At 26.2% G+C, this 17,996-nt stretch overlaps 1 protein-coding gene across 2 annotated transcripts in view; it reads right to left on the bottom strand.

Annotated features, from left to right (window-relative positions):
• Tk (tachykinin) overlaps nucleotides 1-15,213 on the bottom strand; it is a 57,457-nt gene extending 42,244 nt beyond the window's left edge. For both annotated transcript variants that reach the window (XM_018544523.1, XM_018544522.1), the window contains exon 1: nucleotides 15,163-15,213. The gene's annotated coding sequence lies outside the window, so the exon portion shown is untranslated. The remainder of the gene's footprint in view (nucleotides 1-15,162) is intronic.
• Nucleotides 15,214-17,996: the final 2,783 nt, after the last annotated feature.

Genomic DNA, 17,996 nt, shown 5'->3' on the forward strand with positions numbered 1-17,996 from the left:
ACTTAATAAAATTTTTATGATGAATCTGTAAACCATAACATAAATGTGTCTTTGAGTTGAATAAATAAATAAATCTAAATTGATTTTTAAGAAAATAAACAGAATAAAAGATTTTCATAGAATAGTTTATTCAGATTCAGAAGCTACTGAACAGAGTTTATTCTTATATTTTACAAACTCTTAGAAACTTCATTATCAAACATAATATTAATGTTTTTGTAATTATTCGTCGTGTCAAACTAATTAAACAGTTTATAACTTTGACTGACGTGATATAAGTCCTTTCATATTTAGAAAGGACCCTTATTGTTACATCTTCTTACGTAAGAGATACAGCTTCCGTTTCCGTACGCTAAATTTATACGCACTCCCGCAAACAATATACGAAATGTCCTGCTTTTATTTATCGTGACCTTTTATCTCTTTTGGTATGTTTCAATTAAACTTTAAGTTAAGTATTTTTAAGAAAAGGGCTGTAACTATATCATCTCAAATATAAATAATTTTTTTAATAACCATTATTTAAAAACAACACATAAAAGTAAAATTTATGATAACACATTTTATTAATGGAAGTATTCAAGTTTGACAAAGCGGCTAGCCTGCTCACTGAGCAAATGAACATATTGATTGTTCATTATATGTATTGATTATATATTGTTGTATAAAAATATATAATTATTATATTTTAACATTTCATAATTTAATTTTGTAATTAGTATTATATAATTATGAATGAAAAAATATCCATTATTATTAATTTATATATAATATTATAAATTTATAATATTATTTACATAAACTTATAAACGCCTTACTTTACGATTAAGAGATACAAAAGTATTATTTTTTAATATTATATTTCTCTGTGCTTAGGATACTAATTAAGTTCAAGCAATAACGGAGTGCGATCCAATTACCGTCGGATTAGCGTCCGGTTAGGTGGCAATGAGAAAACTTGTCTGCTTAGGACGATTACCGCTTAAGAGCCTTCAAATTATATTTACCTCGAGCTTCGTAATCCACGATTTACCCGTGAGTAAATTTCTAACGAGCTTCCAATCAGGATTTCATCTTATCGCGTCATCTTGCTCATTTTACCTGTTGCAATGCACACGATTATGGATTTTAAAAATAAATACAAAGACAATAGTTCTCACTCGTCATTTGTGCACTGTAATTCTGTAGTGACAATTTTAAATACGCGTAAGGAAAGATTATAATTCATTCTAAAGCATTTTCATTTTACATAGTGGATATAAATCCTTTGTGAGTACTTTCCATATAAATTCTTCGTGTACATTTTGTCCTTCATACTTGTAAAAGTTTTATTTTTTAAATTCAATTTCCTACAATCATTTTACCAAGAAAAATCGTCTTCCAAAATTGTTGAAGCAATAACTCGAATATTTGTTATGCGTTTTTATCAGTTTTATTTGTCACGTAACCTAGAAATGTTAAGATATCATATCAACATTTTGTTTGTAAGTTTGTATTATACTTCGTCATACGATGTGTTGAAATCTTTCCAGTATCACACACAGTGTTTCACATTCTATGTGATCAGATATCTTTCATCACCAATGTCTTTTGTACCTTTCATAGCATCAGTACATCTAACTGTTAAAATATACATAGGTATATCATTTATAATAAAGTCACAACTGTTACAACTTATTAATTTTAATTTATATCGATGGAATAATCATAATGTAAATAAAACATTATTTATTTTTATATGGCTATGAGTTAGAACATAAACCATATTTTAAATTGAAATTAAGATTACTATAAAAAAAATAACAAATATAATATTTATTAATTTATTATATTTTTTAAATTTAACTTTTTTGGAACAAAAGTATACAGATCGATAGTTTTAACATATTTTATATAAATGCTATATTTTTTAATGATAGTTTTTAATATAATATTTTAAGATTAGGAAGAGATTCGCTTATACTTCATAAATGAACCAAAACTAAATGTAAATACAAGAAGCGCTTATTACGGTCAAAGCTAGATATTAACAGTTTTTATTTTACCCTTTTTTAAGGTTTTTTGCACACTCATTTTAAATATTAGCTCGTCTTCATTTTAAAGGTCAGTATTATCTACAAGTTGATACAGTCTCGCAAAGCAAGGCACTTGCTTTCTCCTCTTTCTTTTTACTTGCATTTTCTTCATTAATACGCAACAGTCACGCGAGCAATCTTGCACATTGGCACATATTTAAATGAGAAGCAAATGCACATATTGCGGTCAAATGTGAAAAGATAATATCATAAACGAACGTGATATAAAAGAACGAAAAGGCACGAAATTTTTTAGATTTCAATTTATGTTGCAATTTATTCACGAGATGCTGATTTCTGGGACACTTGCAAAATAGATCAATGAGGCATTTCCACTATAGCGTCGTGTTTGTCGAAGTTGGGATTGCGAGTGCTTGCCACATATCTTGCATCGCGATGCGACTATTCGTAGACATAACGGAATGTTTGTTTCTTAAAGTTATGGCCACTCGGCGAGCGAAAACTTGGCGCGTTGTTTTCTCGAGAAAAGGTAGGAAGAAATGCACGATTATATCCAACAGTCTGAACGCGAAGATCTAAATATGCAAAGTTGTTGCGTGTCATGAAATACGCGAGAACTTTGAAATCAATAATGCGTTCACCGCTTTTGTTTATCAAAATACCAGAGGCTCGCCATGGAAATTGCCTACTTTCTTGACGGTAATGTTACGATAACAACAATCTAGTTAAAGACAGAAGCAAAATAATGACAGATTAAATATATAAAATGATATTTATCTATTTTGAGACTGTCGCTTGTTTTAAGTATTTCTTTATAACATTAGAGCAAAAATATTTATATACTTTACTTTATATAAAATATATGAAAATGTATTCCTGTTCATATAAAATACATTTGGTACACGCACGTTATAACTATAATAAAATTGCATTAGTTATTTAATATTATATTATATAAAAATTAGTTTATAAACCGTTTAGACAATATTAATTTTATAAAAAAAAAAGAAGAAAATACGGCTTATATTAAATTTTAATCATATCCTTTTCGCATCTCTCAATTGCAATGTCTACATTATCATTATATAAAATTCCGTTTCAGAACATATAATTTTCCAAATAATACAAAAATGTATAATTCTTCGTGTACCACACATGACATTATTTTTACATTTATTACAAAAGCATAGCGCGGTTATTACGTAAACGGATTGTCTATAATAAAATAAAAGCATAGACATTTAAATAAAATATAAAAAAATATCTTCATGCAATAATAATTTAATAAAAAGTAATGATAGAAACGATTTCTTTTATCTTCTATTATATGCAGAAAAAAATCGACTATTATTTTTATTTAACTTATTCTCATTTAAATTAATTAATTAAATGAAACAAAGTAGTTAGATATCTTTTTCTTTTAATTTAATTTATAGCAAAATGTATCAAACGCAACGGTTACCTACTGTATGCGTTAGTCTTCATTCTTTTTTGCCTATTACAAATCTTTCTCTTTCGATCTTTATAACATTGTCATTCGATACGAGAAAACTAATGTTACATTCTCTTTTATCTGTTCCAAGAAAAACATGTTTGCTTTTTCTTTGTCCTCTTCTCACGAGAGTGATTTATAAAGTTTTCGTGTGAATTCTCTCAGGACCTACCTTCGTCTCACTATGAGATATTTATCTGACGTATTTTACGTACCTTATATGAATATACAAACACCTAAAATCATATGCTTTAGCCTACTGATTGTGAGATATTAAATGTTCTTTAAATTGTCTTGCCGCAAGGAGATAGATTCCATCTATATTTCCATCAGTAATCGTATAGTACACTCGATCAACTGATACTGAAAAGAATGAGTGAAGTTTGACGTGTACAAAACCAGATAAACCACGATTTTTTGTACCTTTTCATACCGATCAAAATAAATCTTTAATCCATAGCGTAAAATGACATACACAGATGAAGCGACTAAAGCAATTTTTAAATCCGCTTACTGTCCACGTACTGTCTCTCTCGCATGCTGTCCAATATAACATATGATATGAAACGGCAGATATGTCATAATGTAGTGAGAAAATAACACGCTTCATAGTTGTATCCATAGGTAGATTGTATCCATAAATGTGGCACGTGAAATGTTTTGCAAATCTGTTAATAATTATTTAAGAATTGTTGTCAATGCAATTAGACTTACGTGTTTAATATAATAGTTCATTATGAAACGTATGTTGTTGCAATAAATTTATAAATAGAATTGTATGTACGTTTGATCATTTGTATTTTATATTTTTTACTCCTACCATTATTTTACGTAGGTTTAATACATTTTATTAATTTATAATTTAAAATAAAATTTACTACCCGCTTAGTAAAAATCAAAAATACTAATTTGATATATAGTAAAATAAGCACATATCAGATCTACGCAATGCAAAGTGTGAGGTCGAGTAGACTCAACAAGTGTATTACCATTTTTCTTTTACTTTTTAAACCTGTTTAAAACTGTCAATTCCTTTTTATGTATTATATCGTTTCTCATGCTTCAAAATAAAAATAAAAATTAATTCTGTTATGCCACTTATCGACAATATATTTACTCAAATATAAAACTTATTATTTTAAATATATATTACTTCAAAAAACTTACTAAATTGCAAACAGATATATCTTAAAAAGTATATAATATATGTAAAATTTGTTACCATGAATATAAACATATAATTAAACACCTTAGTAAATATATAATCAATATCTAAAATTAAATTTTTCTACACATCATTTAAAATCATAAATTTTATTTAAAATCGCATGATAGAAAAATAAAATATATTATTTATCAATATTATTTATTCATAATTTGTCAAATTATTTTTTTATTTTTCAAATTTAAGTAATTAGGCATTTAATTCAAAACTTTGTAAAAAGAAAAAGACAAACATTTTCTAAATTTATAAAAAGTAATTAAAAGAAAAGTGATACTCAAAATTATGTATGTATGTGATTACCACACGCATTAAAAATATATGAATTAATTGTATAGAATTTGTGAATTTTATAAATTTTATATTAAAGTATATAATTTTACAAAACATATTTTAAATGTTTATTAATCTTGCGTAGAATAACGAAATTATAGCACAGGAACATTAATGAACAAGTAGTACAAACGCACATATGTCAGACATACTGATTACGTGGCATCCAAAACTAATTATTGTTCGACGCGTAATTTTATATAACTGACAGTAACTTTTGCATAAGGAGGAATGATTAATTAATATCTTAATTATCACTGAAGAGAGAGTTTCACAATAAAAATTAACTCTGTAGTGCTTCTATTAAAAATATAATTTAGGTGCCGAAATATAAAATTTACAATTATTAAATTTAAAAAATGTACCATCCAAAAATTATCTTAAAAATTTTCATCAAGTATGATGGGCGTTTTCCGCAACGGAAAAATGTTAATTAACTGCCCATCTTTGCAGTCAGAACGTCATTAGCATCTTCCGTACATTTTAAACAGATTTATAATTATCTTATACGAATCTATCCAATTAACTGTATCCAATTTACACAACAACTCGATCGTGATTATTGAAGCGTTGCAAATCTATTCCAGCATGACAACAACATGGCAGTCTATTGTAATGTGTTCACAACAAATAGAAATAATTAACAAATACGAAAGAGAAATCACCAAGAGGAAGGTAATATCTCGAGATATTTTATTATCTCATTTCACAATTTGCTTTAACGAAATTTTAATTTAAAATCTTGTTACAAATGTAGTATTCAAGATTAAACACATGTGGATGACACGACGCGTCATCGAAAATTTTCACTGAAAAAAGATTAGTCGTAAATTGAATCAGAAGTAGGTAGAAATAATAATTTCAACCGTTCAAAGCGCAATATACGTATAAAGCCGATAAAATCTGGCATATTCGCACAAAGAAATAGAGCTTTCAGCTGCAGAAAGATACATCGATCGTATTAGCATCGACAAAGTATTTGTCGTCACTGAATCATTCAATACATTTATATAGTATAGAGTATAACATAAAATTTTGGTCTAGCTATTAGGGTCTAGCTATTTGGGTCTAGCTATTAGGATAAAAATGGATAAATATAAACTATGAACACGCCAGCAATAATATGTAGTGTTTATACGCAAAATAAGTGGATACCGCGATATATCCACGCAATATAAATGGATTTAACTTTGACATTTATTGATATTTTCACTCTACCGTTTTGTGGTTAAATATGATATATCTGTAGATAAGTAATCTCTTGTGCACGCACGCAGAAATAGCAATTTGCAAATTTGCCTGTTGGCAAAAAACAAAAAAATATTTTTTTTTGTTTTTTGCAATTTAATTAAGCTCAAGTCTGTATACAAAAATTAGATTAAAGGATACATGGAAATCAACGTTAAGCCGAAAGTATAGAATAGATGTGATTATTTTACAGCTCTTATAACAACTTTTCCTGCGATATCGCACGAACTGCACTTTTATGTCGATTTGAGTGGTGAATAATACAAATAATATTTTTTTAATGAAAGATATTTTCATTTTAATATGTTGTCCAATTTTTAAATTAATATTTAATTGTTTAACTATAGAATGACATTTGTTAAAATGTTGCAAGATAATCAAGTGTCGATAAAAGGCAAATCGTGCTTTTCAATAAAACATTAATAACGAACAATTTCTTAAATTTAAAAAAATTACAATCCCGAATTTTCAATTAAATATATTAAGATTTTCTTATTCCACAATATTGTATAATACAGCTCTTTCTTTACACAAATAAAGTATAAAATAAGAATTAATAAATTGAAGAATCGATTTACAACATTACAAAAATTTGAAATAAAAGGCATTATACGATGCAAATATTCAATATGTATTTGAATATTACAGGCATAAATTATAAATTTTATACGGAAATTTCAGCGGAATTCTCGTTAAAGATTAAATAATGTAACATACAAATTCGGTCAGTGATAAATACTAGAAGCACTGTAGCAACTCCATTATCCCCAATTTTCAACTAATTAATAAAACATTATCTCAAAATCTCAAATATAAAGCTTATTATTAAATTAAGATATATTACATTTAATTAGAATATTAAAATCAGAGTAATATAACTAATGAAGAAAAACATGTGAATTATAAATTTCTTAAAAATGATATATTTAGTTAAATATACGGTCTAAAACATCTTGGAGATATTATGTAAATGCGATCGCAAAATCTACAATTATTCTGATTAGCTAATTACGCCAATTATGAGATAATAGAATGACGTAATTGCTAAGATTGTATATGAAAAAGACAAGTCACTTTAAATAACTTAACGTATAACTATTTGACTTGTTGTGTATATATATATATATATATGTGTGTAAGTGTAATATATAACAAAAAATCTAAACGAGTATAGCTAATACCCACACATTTTACTTATAGCCATCAATAATATATATATGAGACACATTAATTTTATATGTATATCGCAAAGAATATAAAAAAAGGAATAAGAAACGTACTTATAACTATTTTGAAATCTCGTTTTTTGATACAAATGTTAAAATAATTTTAATAACCAAGATATAGCATGCGATTAAACATGTATTAAATTAATTTTTATATACTAATTAATTACTAATAGATAATATGCAAAAAAATATCGATTTTTTTTTAAATAACCAAAATATAATAAGTTAAAATGAATTTTTTTTCAAATTTTGTCTTTCTGTTTTTCCTAAAATAGGGAAACTTACTTTTGAACTAACCCTCGTATAATGATATTGACTTAATTAACACAGAGGAACACAGGACAGCTTTTATATCAAAAATTTAAAACATACTTTTTAATTTTATTTTCTATGTATTTTTTAGCAGAGTTAATTACATTTATTCCAATTAGCAATAAGACATATATGCATGAGCATAAAGTAATAAAAAATTTGGAGTAAATTTCAAATAATCATTTAAATTATTGTAACGCCAGTCAGATTTCTGTCTACAAAATTACTAAAAACAATGGAAATAGGTTTACATATTACTATTAATACTTAGAAACATTGTATAAGTTCACGCGTATAACGTGATATTTTCGTTCTCATAACATCATACCGTTTTGCTTTTCTTCACAATTTCGAAAACCAATAAACAAAATTTCAAAATACCATTTCTATTTCGAAAAGTTTAATCGGATGACAGAGCATTATAATGCGTTTAGAAGTGCAAAGCTATTTTCAAACCATTGTTCGAGATACGCAATCTGCGGTTATAAACTCAATGGGCATTCCTCGATACGCCAAAATGAAGTGCTCAAATGATTTGATGTCAATGATTATCATTAATAACTTGCTACTTGAAATCTAAAACTAAACATATATATTGCAAACTATTATATTGTGAAGAGAGGTAGAGAAAGAGAGAGAGAGAAAGAAAGCGAGATCCAACATTATGTATTAAAAAGAGCATAGGCAATGGTGTTGATATCATATAATTAAAGGATTTAGTTTAGATTTTTAGTTAAAGATAAAGAAATGAATACACATGAAAACATGTTTATATTCCTAATTTTTTATCAACTTTTAAAGCATAAAAAAACATTATTTTAATTTCATTACTTATAAAACTTATAGAAAGATATTTAACATCATTGACTATTCAACTGTATAGTCACAATTTTAATGCTCAACATGTGTATCCTGATGAGGATAATTAATTCTCTCACGAGAAGGAGTTTCGGAAATTGAGTCTATAATTCGCTATTTCCTTGCATTCCTTTCCTTCTTCTTATCGTTCCCTAAGCTATAATCTCTTTGGTAAGTTACTCTCAAAGCTCATCCAATCGTCTTTCCGTGTCTCTCATTTTCTATGCAAATACAAGGAACAGAAAGTATATATAGTACGACCATTATTAGCTTCCTTGTCAAATCACATGCACGTATATGATATTGAAATGTTAATTAGATGTGTTATATTTCGTTTTAAATAGATTATTTATACTAATAATTCAGATACAGATAAGAAAGAAGAAATAAAGAAGCAAGGATAAAGAAATAAAAATGCAGTTACAAAAAAAGATAAGAACATAAAATTTTGTAAACATACTGGAAAATTAAATAAAATTTTATGTAGTATGATATCTTATAGGTGTAATATTATGATAATAATTAATACTTTTAAAGTTATTTTATAACATTGTAAAATAAAGAGATATTAATGAATCATAAACCTTGATTTCTCATTTAAATTATACGAATACGATCAAACTGAAAATAATATTTGCTAATTTATCCTCATGAATATTAAAATTTGCAAATTTCATTAGTGTTTCGGTTGATTACAGTTCGGCATTATTTTATTAAACTTATTTTACAAACAACAAATTGGATAATTGAAATAATTAATCATTAAAAAATGTCATAGTACAAGTAACCAAAAAAAATTCTGTACAAAATCTTTTATATTAAAAGAGCAATACGTTATACTATATGTATATTCAATATTATGCTATACTATACAACTGAGTCATTTTAAGGAATGCATCGATTTTTCAAACCAAGACTTGTATTAAAAAATATTTCGTGTATAAAAGGTGATTTAAAAAAGATGATTATTCTATTCATAAAAGTGTTAATATATATGATTATCAAAAAATTAATAGTTTATAATATATTTAATATTTTATGTTAATTGTGCCTGAATAAAATACAAAATATCTTGTAAACTATTGTTTTTTATATCTTTATCTTAAGGGGATCCTAAAGCCTCCTGTATTATCGACTAAATCGTATAATTTGACTTTCGAGATTTTTAACCCTTGACTTTCGAGAAAAATCAATATGTTGCTTAAAATGACTTATCCTGTATGTATAAATATCAGTGTATGAGTGTTTGTGTGTGTTATTTAAATATAGGACTTCTATGTTCCTGAAAAAAAGCTGATGTGTAAGTTAAAATTTTAATTAGAAATTGCTTATAATTTTAACTTTAAAAATAAAGTATTTTTTTAATTACGTAAACATAATTGTGTCAAATATTTGCTATATTAAATATTTGAGGAGATGAAAACGCTATTTATTGTTAAAATACATATTATTTCTCAACAAGTCATAATTACGGTAATATTTGCAGATCACACAGATCGCAGGCGTGATTACACAATCAAATAATTAAAATAAAACGATTGGTCATAAGGGAATATCGTATAGCATATGCACATTGCATAAAAATTAGCTGGATAATAAAACGTTTGAATAAATTATAAGTTTTTGTAACAATTAATGTTCTGACTTAATTAGATTAGCTAAAAGAATTATTGCAAAAGGTCACATTATATAAAACTTACTATTTTCTTGATTTCTGCACACACATTTCTCTTGCTCGAGTAAATTATACATATATACAATCACTGTCAATTTAAACTCGTGAAATGGTCTTTAGCTAGAAATCATGTATTTTCAACAACATACATATATCTAAATAAGTTCATAAATTAAACTAATAATGCTATCAACAATTAGAAATTAACATTTGCCCAGCATGTATTGTGAAATACAAATAATATCGTAATAACGTTTCATCTATTTTTGTTTAGATAATTTTATTAAATATACTAAATAAGAGAAAATAGAAAAATTCATTTAAATATGAAAAATGACATTACATTTCTCTCATTTCTTCAATAGTGACAAAAATGCATTTAATGAAATCAATCATTACACATAATCACGATGTAAATAAAGGCATGCTAATTTACTTTCAATTTCTTTTTTTTTAAAGAATCATAACGCTTCAATGACAAAATTAAAATGACAAATGTTCTGCATGTTTAAAAGAATTCTCACAAGCTCTCAGACAGGAATTTCACCAAGTGAACATTTTCCATGGGGAAACGCAGGTTTGTATATACGAGACCAGCAAAAGAGAGAACAAGTTTATTCACCGATATTTTTGAATCGATGAAAACATGAGAAATGGTCCGCTGGCACGGACAAGTATGAACGAATTTAAAAGTTGCTCTACGTCCCCAGACATGCTCCCACACGATAGAAACTTTAGCGTTTATACGCTATATAGTGCTCGTGTCCCGTAGAGTCCAATAAATATAATACAATGTTTGTCCCTTTGGAACACATCAGCTTATTATAGCGGATGACTCCATTCCGCGCTAACGAGCGATGGTAGCAGAGTTGGTACATATATACATCGAAGTAATCCTCATCGGCGTTGGTATAAGCCGCATTTGAAGCGCTCACGCGGGAATAAGTACCACAGTCGTAAAGCATCGGGAATTAAGACTGTCTCTCTGTGCGAAATTGTAACCCACTCTCCGAACGAAGTCGCATCCCGACTAACGTTTCACAAAACTGCTCTCGATAGCCCTTCATCTATCCCCCTTCTTTCGTATTCTTTCGTATAAAAAGTAGAATTGGCCAGCATGCATCTTACAATTCAACACTCTTTCCAAAAACATATTTGTTTTCTGTTTCTATATAAATGAAAGAATTGTGATTCTGTAAAAAAAATATTGTTTTATTTGCGTATTGCAGCAAACATGAGAGACGAATATTTTTAAATTTTTTACACGTAAGTAGCTTTTCGTAATTTTCGGCAATTAAATTGAATTTATAAATTTCATATAATAGTTGCACCAGCTTAAAAAGTATAATCAAAGGAAAATTAATGCTAGATATTAAACAAAAATGTTTAATAGATTAATCTTGTTGTATATTGCTTTCCAGCAAATAGCAGTCCAGAACATCTGCATTTTTCTATTCATTTTTTTTTTATATCTAAAATATCACTAACAAAAACTAATTAAAATATTTTAGTTAATTTAATATTTAATATTTCAATAGTTAATATTTTTATAATTAAAAAATGTTATTAGCAATTTAATAATATATAGAATATTATTTTAATTTGTGTTATTTGACTCAATCAAATTCTCGAACATTGCAACTTAATTTTGAACCATCCTTAAAGATCTTAATAAATTAAAGTCTCTCGGTTTTTAACATCATGAGTGAATCAATTTTAAGTTGCAAAGTTCAAAAGTTACATGAACACTTCCCGATTAGATAGCAAAGACACGTCCAATGATTTTTTCATAACATCTTAATGACACTTTTAATATCAATAAAATATCATTAAAATATTACTTTGCTACTTAGATTGTAATAATTCATTTGTTGAAAAGTGAAAACGACATAGAAGGCAAAGTAATTAATCTGTAATTTATTTACAAAATTTAACATTTAAATTCGCTTTCGAGAGAGTGAGATTTTAATTTACTGGGTGCATTCAGTACTACACAATTTTCACTAAGCCAGTGAGTTCTTGCATCTGATTAGCATATTTCGTTAGATCCAAAAATATACACCAAACAAATGCCAAAGCTCACTGAATGCTCAATAAGCGATTGTAGTACAGATTACATCTATTGTTATCGCTAAAAAAATTACTTATAAAATTAAACCATAATGTTCAAACTTGATCGATTCAAGTAATGTATATTAGAGTATGTTTTACACATTGTTCCATTGCGTTCTATTCATTACGCTCCTATACTTTATAATTCCTATTTTATTTATAGAAAAAAATAACTTGGATTATCAATGTATATACACGATGAATTATTTTAAAAAATTAAGAAATTGTAAGACATTTTTTCATTATTTTTATTTTCAATTATATATACATATTCATAAAATTAGAACAAAATATGTTTATTGTAGCGTTGCAAGCTTCAAAAATCAAACAACTGTAATTTACAAAATTAAATAAAAATATTTTTACGAAATTTAAATTTAAAAGATTAAAGCTTAAAATATCCACTACGTTTTTTGAGTTTCTATGAGTTTGGTAACTTTTACATACAGAAAACTATGAGCGGATAAAATTATAAATTTTTTTCTTATTATGTATATGTGACATGGCCAAAAAATCTTGCAAATATTTTTTATTTTCTGTTATAAAATTTTATAAAATTTCTACAAAATTATTTTGTTTAAATAATTCTAAAATCTTTTGTTATTAAATTACTGCGAATTAAATGAAAAGAGTATTTTTAAATTTGATAGTTTATAATTCTGTTAAAAATTATACACACATTACATCGCAATTCAAAAATAGATTCTGAAACTTTTCTCTATTGAATAATAGAATTGCAAAATTTTTTTGAGCACACCCTGTATATATAATAGATATAAGGAAATCATGTTAGGTCGGACTGAATTGATTTCGCATTACTATTACAATACTATGATATAAATTAAGAAAACATTGTTCTAGCTATCAATTATATTAAAAGTGAACTAACTTAACGTCACAAAATATTATCAATATCGTTATAAATAAAAAAAAATTATTTTATCAAGGTTATGAAAAATTTGTTAAGAATATATTCCTTTTGTGCTTATATTATTTAGTCAATTAATCATTTTCTATGAAATTAAGAGACATCTTTTGTTCTTTTCTATAAAACTTAATTTTTAGAGCTATGTCACTTTTGAAGTAAGAGAGAGAGAGAGAGAGAGAGAGAGAGAGAGAGAGAGAGAGAGACAGTAATTACGTATTATTTTTTTATATCTACTAAAATATATGGTAAAGTAGCTTACGACCTTTGCGCTTTTATTATGCATATCTCTCGAAAAAAGCACTCAACACTTTTTTCTTTTACCTCACATAATACTTTCATTCTTAATGTGTTTATAAATTTATATTATTTGCACATACATTAATAATTCATAACTATAAATCATAAAGTTGATATCAATATAAAATTAAGATATGCTTTCAGTTAATTTTATTTAAAAAAAAAAGAAATCTGTGTCTCTTATATAAGACTACACATTATATCGGAAGCCTGTTGCTTCTATGATATAATCGAACATTAGCACGGAACTCGACCCTTGTCTGCAACTAAACAACTGACGTTGGAATCATTGGATTAAATATTTGCACAAAGTTAAGTTAAAAAATAATAGATTCTTGTTTGTACAATAAAGTATAATTTGTACATATGTATATAACTTGAAAATAAAAAAATTTTTTATTTATTCTGTTTTACAAAAATGACGTAACTCTAATAATATTTACGATAATATCGATATCTTTTACCGAGCAAACGAATTATTATCTTAGTAAATCAAATCTAAGGATTAAGATATTATGCTAAAAGACTGTATAGTTATATTTTTATATGTGTCAGATTCAAAAGATTGCTCTGATTAAATCATTTACAAATAACTTATCTATCTTATACTATTTTATTTCTTATTCACCTTATTATTTCTCTTTATCTCTAATTTTCTTCGAAAGTCGAAGAGTCAATTTACATACTAGGTAATTAACTTTTCGTAAAAGACTTTTAGGTAGTTTATCATTTTAATAACTGTATATTTTAAGAAATTTATTATGTAATAACTAATAAAATATACACAACGCATAAAATCACAAAATTTGCAAAAAGTAATAAAATTTAAGATAAAATCTTCTAAAGTTAAAATTAAATCTATCAACTCTATGAGCATTCACTCAACTTCATTTTACGGACAGTTTACTCTATTGGAATTTATTCAATATGTATGAAAATTTTTATCTCTGTAATATATATATTTTAAATTAATTCTGTTCGAAAGAAATCAAAACCTAAAAGTTTTTGTAACTCAGAAAATATAATTTCTTGTAACATAAGAATAATTATAATTAAGTGTAAGTATGAATAATTTAAACACTTTCTATGTATTTGTAATACAAAAATATACTTATTTGAAACAATTTTATTTAAACAATTTCGATCTTTTTTAAATAAAAATTTTATCTGTTTTTTCTAAAATATAAAGTTTTTCAATTTCATATTATTCAAACTATCATAACAGAAAGAAGAATTTTTATGCTTTCCTTGTCGAACTTTTTAAGCAATAAAATGAAGATTAAAATTTATGGATTAAAATTTATAAAAGAGATAAAGAGATACGTTAATAATTTACTAATTTTAGTCATATTTTTTAATAAAAATTAATAATATCATTTAAAAACATATGTCTGTAAAATTAAAAATTAAAATCACTCACCTTTCGGAAGTAAGAAGGAACTGAAGGCGTTAAAAGATACAGTGATGTGAGATCTTAGAAGAATAAGCTTGATAACCAAAGTCCGGTAATCCTCAGAATCTCAAGATGAGATCTGCTCCGTATGGCGAATACCAGTCAACTGACTGAAACCAAAGCTCCGCGTGCTTGAAGTTACACGTAACGCCAACGGTGCGATGACGTCACGGGGCACAGAAACCAATCAGAAAGCTGAGCTTGCGCCCCAAACAGGGGTAGAACGGCCCCCACCGATCTGTTCAAGGGGAGCTTGCACCTGGACATGAACGGCAATTCGAACGATGATCGCCTGTTCTCCTTTTCTATGCTCGATCCTCCTCCCCCCCTTTTTGCTCACTTCCTCGACCGCGTACTTCGCCTACGTGAAAAATGTTCAACCATGACGTCGATGACGTGCCCTCTCTAGTGAATGGGCAGGCTTTATAAAATCGAGCGCCGTTATTAAACGGATGGCACGATATCATGTTCGGTATGACGAGTTTACTTACTTCGCTAACCAATCCTGACCTCGTAGTTTACGCCTCAATTAGTGGTTATTATCTATTATGATATTATCGTCCAAGAAAACTTTAAATATAAAAATATTTATCAAAAAGATACATCCAAAGAAATTTCAAAGAAATAAATGTATATATTCAAATATCATGTATCCATAGAGACATTCTCACCTTCAAATATTATTATAAATTTTGAACTATCAGACACCTTTCAGTACGTAAATTATTCACTAATTAAAACGGACAAACGAAGATTATATAAAAATTAGACATATTTCTTTTTAGTAATTATACGCTATCGAAATATATAACACATTGTATTTGAACAATATTAACCTGGAATTGAAATATATTGCGAAGGTATAATTCTCGTTCGAGGAAATAGAAGTGATAACTAAATTAGAACCCCAAAGAGCGCTAATCACTTCCTGTCTGTTATCTCGGAAGATGGCAATCTTTATTCGTAGACTATACACTGAAATAACAAACTGTAGCGCTCTAAAACATTTACAGGAAAATTTAATAAACATAAGTATATTTATATTTGTACGGAGTGCTTTGACTTTCACTGATATACTATTTTTAGTTATTATAATATAAATGCTGTGTACTAGCATCTGCCTTTTACATCAAAAGTGCTATTTAAAGATAAAAGTTATTAATGTATTATTGTATTGAGTTTTAACATTTTTAATAATATTTTCTGAATAAAGAGAAAGCATTTATTAAATGTATTATGTACATATTCTATATCGCCGATTAACAAGATTTTTTTATATCATATCTTATCGTTTTATTGTTCAACTGTCACTATAAAAGCGAAAAGTAAATATAAAAATATTTAAAATACAGAAAGAATTAATAGCTTTTAGTAAGCTGATAACATTAATATACAATATTATAATTAATAAATTTATTGATAAATTGTTTTATTTATATTCACACAATTGATAATTACATTTAAGGCAAAAAAGAAAAAGAAAGGGGGAGAGAAATAAGTATAATTTAGGTAATACTTATTAGAAAAAAAATGTACATCCAAACACATCATGATTAAGTAATATCGTGATATAAATAATAACATGTCTTTTATATGTAGACACGTTTTAGATGTAAGATATCTTTAAATATTTTATGCATCTTATGTAAATGTTATCTAGGTACAATTTAGGAAATTTATATAGAAGAGTTTATTTAAAAATAAATATTAGAACTATACGTATATATCGAACCTTTGTAAGAAAAGTAACATAAGTCGAAATTTTTCAAATTTTATATTATATGTATATGAGTATATTGTGTTCTAAATACATCATCTTTTAATTAAAAAAAGCATTAAATATTTAAATTGATTCCCTAAATAAAGGAAAAATAATACAAATCGAAATGGAAATAGTTTTCCAAAATATAACATTATAACGAAATTTATATCTACGATATTTGAATAACTTGAAATAAGTAATTTGTAATTATCTCTAAAAGCTTGCTAAATGTATTTAATACTTCCGTTTAATAATTAATTTTTAAATATGCAATTTCCTTTTGCCTTTTCTGAACAATTCAATTATTATATAATAGCACAAAATGTTTATGATAAATATTTGTAAATATTTATTACCACACATTTTTATAAAATATTGTATACATATTTTACATAATATTTATAATAAATATGGATAGATATTTTTAGTGTGAATATTTTACAAATATTTCTAAAATGTTTGTCGAGAACGTCATCTGTTTCACAAAACACAAACTAGCACCCCGCTATGTATACATACCTACAAATAGCTATTAAAAGTAAATATTATGTTGCAATTATTGGAAGCTTGTTTTTGTTGAAATGGAATTATTTTAAATTAATTTATGAAAAAAATAAGTTTTAACTCTATACGTGTGTGCTTCTTGATGAAATCACAGCTACACATCCATTAATATTTAGTGTTCGTAGATCATATTGAAATAGTGGTTCCCGTACAATTGCAGAGATATTAGCATTGAATATGATACAACTTTAAGATAGATGATCGCTTCTAAAGCATAATGAATTAAATTAATCCCAAATTCAGAAAAAAACGTTTTTTTTATGTATTTTTGACGTATGTATTCTAGAATATGATACTAGTCAATAATACTTACTTTAACAATAAAATTAGATAAATTATTTTTTTAAATAGGATTATATATAATACTTTATTAAATATTTTCATAATATTTACCATAAGATCACATCGATTTTTTTTTATAATTTATTTTTGTTTATATTAAATATTTATAATAAATATTTATGATCTGTATGAT

This window comes from Cyphomyrmex costatus, unplaced genomic scaffold (assembly GCF_001594065.2).
Source record: "Cyphomyrmex costatus isolate MS0001 unplaced genomic scaffold, Ccosl1.0 scaffold449, whole genome shotgun sequence".
Taxonomy (NCBI): Eukaryota; Metazoa; Arthropoda; class Insecta; order Hymenoptera; family Formicidae; genus Cyphomyrmex; species Cyphomyrmex costatus.